The sequence below is a fragment of the Cynoglossus semilaevis genome, chromosome 2, assembly GCF_000523025.1.
Source record: "Cynoglossus semilaevis isolate Cse_v1.0 chromosome 2, Cse_v1.0, whole genome shotgun sequence".
Classification (NCBI taxonomy): domain Eukaryota; kingdom Metazoa; phylum Chordata; class Actinopteri; order Pleuronectiformes; family Cynoglossidae; genus Cynoglossus; species Cynoglossus semilaevis.
The window spans coordinates 19,004,787-19,008,548 of NC_024308.1; the positions used below are offsets into that span (position 1 = coordinate 19,004,787).

Here is a 3,762-nt window from a genome sequence, read left to right on the forward strand (position 1 = left end):
AAATATTAATCAAGAAACGAAAAAGATATGGCATCAGGGGACTCGTGCTGGATTGGCTGAAAAGGTATTTAAGTGGGAGACAGCAGTTTGTGAAATTGGGTGGTTGAGTTTCGTCCTGTTTGGACATTGTTCCCCACAGGGGTCAGTATTGGGCCCATAGATTTTCATTTTGTACATTAATGATAGATGTAAAATCTATCATTAATGATTAAATTATAATTAATCATTAAATTATAATGCCAATTATTAGTACCATTCCATTTACGGCTATGACTGTGAACCAAACCTCGATAAAACCAAGGCACTGCAATTACATAAACGACAAATAAATAACTAATAAATAAATAATTGTCAAAATAATTCATTGTCAAATGTAATGAAATACGTCCACTCCACGGTTACGCACGCTAAGCTTGCGTCATCACGCTCACGAGATACTTTCTCGTGGTTATCGTGGCTCCGTAGGTTATCATTGAATCAGAGCAAGACAAAAAAAATACATACAGGGTAATACATTAAAACAAACAAAAAATTTTTTGGGGGGGGGGGTAATCATAGATGAAAAAAAATCAAATGAAAAGCACATATTAAAAATGTACAAACAAAAAAAATGCTAGAAAGCATCGCAATAATAAACAAAGCAAAATCCGAAATCGCTCCACACACTTTACTGTTCCCTAGTCTACCATACTTTCAATATTGTGCTAAGGTTTGGGGTAACAACTACGAAACGTCACTACGGCCACTAACACGAACACACAAATGAACAATTTCTTCAGTCCAGATTCCTAAAATTTCCATACGTTGTGAATTATCAAACAGCGCAGAATTAATGCTCAAAGCTACAAACAATCTGTTGCCAATGAAAAAAGAAACCATTCAGTATTTATGAGGGTAGTTGACTGTAGTGGATATACAGTGGGACCTCGAGATACGACCACCCTGACATACGAGTATTTTGGGATACGAGCAAACCGCTGAGCAAATGTTGGCTTCGAGATACGAGCACGCTTACAGACGCCAATGCTAGGTGGCCGAGGACTTGGAGCAGGACTTGGAGCAGGACGCTGTCCCGGGAATGCCTCGGGATCCCCCCCAGAAGAGCTGGGTCTGGGTATCCCTGCTCCAACTGTTACCCCCGCTACCCGGGCCCAGATAAGCGGAGGATGATGGATGGATGGATGATTGGACGTAGTGTACGTGTAAGGGTACGCTACGTAATCAAGTGTCTACGTACTGACCAACTCCCTTTTCTCACCTTCATCCATCATCTCCTCTTCTTCCGTACATGCCGCTAATAGAACTCACATTTTATTTTATAATCACAGGAATCCTTATATACTATATTTTGTGTGTATGTATGTCTCTATAGCAATTAAAAACATGTTTTTTTTCCCCCATTTTTTAAAGTTCTGGAACTGTTTGATTCGAGTTACGAGCTCGGTTCTGGAACGGATTATTCTCGTATCTCGAGGTTCCACTGCATATAGCTATGTATATGTATGTGTTGTCGGTATATATATATGTGTGTGTATGGGTGTCTACATAGGTTTGCAAGGAAGATTTTTATTGTTACTCATTAGTTAAGGTGAAGGGGTGGGAATGTATAAGTCCAAAATGTATTTCTATGTCGTATGTTTAAATGTTTTGTTCTTTCAATATTTATTTTCATAAATTGACAATAATAATAATAATAATACGTTTGTTTTTTTTATCTTTTTGATTAAGAAAAACTTTGTTGGAGTCAGCAAAGTTGATATTTCTGGTTAAGAGTATAATAATCCGTTTATGCCTACGACATAGACTGCGTTGTAAATTTTGACCCCCCCTAACTGGCTATTACCACTCAGTTTTTCAACTAAAACTTAAAACCATACTGTATGTATGTATATCAGTAGTATAAAAAAAGAAGACGTTGGCTTTACTTTTTTCTCACTTCGTTTCGCAGCAAACGAGAGGATTCGCCTTCATTCCTAACAGAAAATTGGTCTAAATCTTAATAATCGGAAAAATACATTTCGAATAGCACTCGAGCATTCTTGTTACGATAATAACTCTCAAGACGCAAAAAAAAAAAACACCACATACGTTACCGCAATGCACGCCTAAGTTTTTTAAGATTGTACTTTAAGTGACTTTATCGCTGAAGAGAAGCTCCCTACCGGGGCAAATTTTGGCAGAAAAACGGAAAGAAATTAATTTTATAAAACGTCAGCCAGAAATTATAAAGCAGTGATATGGCGATAATTTTAATAATTGATGTGAATATTTACTTTGCTTCGGAGAAGGGCCGCGACGGTGAATTCAGGTATGTGCTTTTTCCTCCTCTCTTCCTCCTTTTTTCTGTCTGCCGACTTTCCTGTATCCGAGGTCTCACCGAGAAGGCATGGAAATGACGTCACCTCCAGAGGCGTGGACTGGAAAATAACGGTCCTATTGCCACCGTACGCTATAAATTGCCTTCCCCCAAGTCCGTATCCCTTCCATTTCATTTTTTTTTTCTCATAATGTACATTGTATTTGACACAACGTAACAATCAGTCCAAAATAAAACCTTTCATAATTGATGAAAAAAAAAATGGCATTTTTAGATAAAACAATATAATAAAAATTGCACACATCCACATATGATATTATAAAAACACATTTTGTAAACATATATTAATTTAAAATTATTGCTGTAATTCAAGGTGCTAATCACTAGGGCTAATATACAGATCATAGAAGTATTGAGTCAGACAGTACACTGTATATAACATATAATGTATATAATGAGATATTTAGTTTATATGAGTAAATATATATTCAGAGTTTTCAATGTAGGTAGATCACTTTACCCTGGTCTTTTAAAAAGTAGCTCCAAAAACAAAAAAGCGTGGACACCCCTGTATTAAAGTAATACTAAAGTTATTGGTGAGGTATTAAGATTTTTATTTTGATCCAATTATAACAGCATTTTCTAAAAAATGTGAATATCTGGTGATTTTTTTAAATTAATATCAAATCATTTTTTCAGTGTCATGAGGTAAATTATGCTTTTTATTTTTTGTACCATTCTGTATCCAACCTTTTCTGCAGAGGTGTTTTGTGTCTTATAGCATGACCTCATTTTCATTAAAATATATATATTTTTAAAAGATTTTACTTATTAATTATTATGGTTGTCACCATACCCGAAGCAAACAATACCAATATCTGTGAATCTCCAACATTCTTGATACTTATTTGATAACGTGATCAAAATAAAAATAAACAAACAGAACCCATGTACTTTTAAATTCACTAGTCTATTAAAAACTGTTGCAAATTGCACTACTTTTTGCACTGTTTCGGCACTACTGAAACAAGAAAGGAAGCTTAACGCATCAAACGTATTCATCAATGAACACCACACAAAACGCTACAGAGTCACACCAGCCAAAAAATGCATAATGAAGAAGAAAAAATATATATAAGTCGCACCTGAGTATAAGTCGCAATCCCAAGCCAAAGGATGAAAAAAGGTGCAACTTATAGTCCAGAAAATATTGTAATGTGAAAGAAATGGGGGTTAATTTCCCCCTAAAAGAAAAGAAAAAGTACATAAAAAAGTACTAAAAGAAAAGTACATGGAACATGGAAGAGCTGGACAGGTACCAATGATCAATAGATAGATAGATAGATAGATAGATAGACAGATAGATAGATAGATAGATAGATAGATAGATAGATAGATAGATAGATAGATAGATAAATAGATAGATAGATAGATAGATAGATAGA

The 3,762-nt window shown here is 35.1% G+C and overlaps 1 protein-coding gene across 1 annotated transcript in view; it reads right to left on the reverse strand.

Moving 5' to 3' along the window:
* The window catches only part of lrrc8c (leucine rich repeat containing 8 VRAC subunit C), a 13,702-nt gene extending 11,253 nt beyond the window's left edge, over positions 1-2,449 (reverse strand). Inside the window, exon 1 of the mRNA XM_008307310.3 lies at positions 2,274-2,449. The gene's annotated coding sequence lies outside the window, so the exon portion shown is untranslated. The remainder of the gene's footprint in view (positions 1-2,273) is intronic.
* Between the last annotated feature and the right edge of the window lie 1,313 nt (positions 2,450-3,762).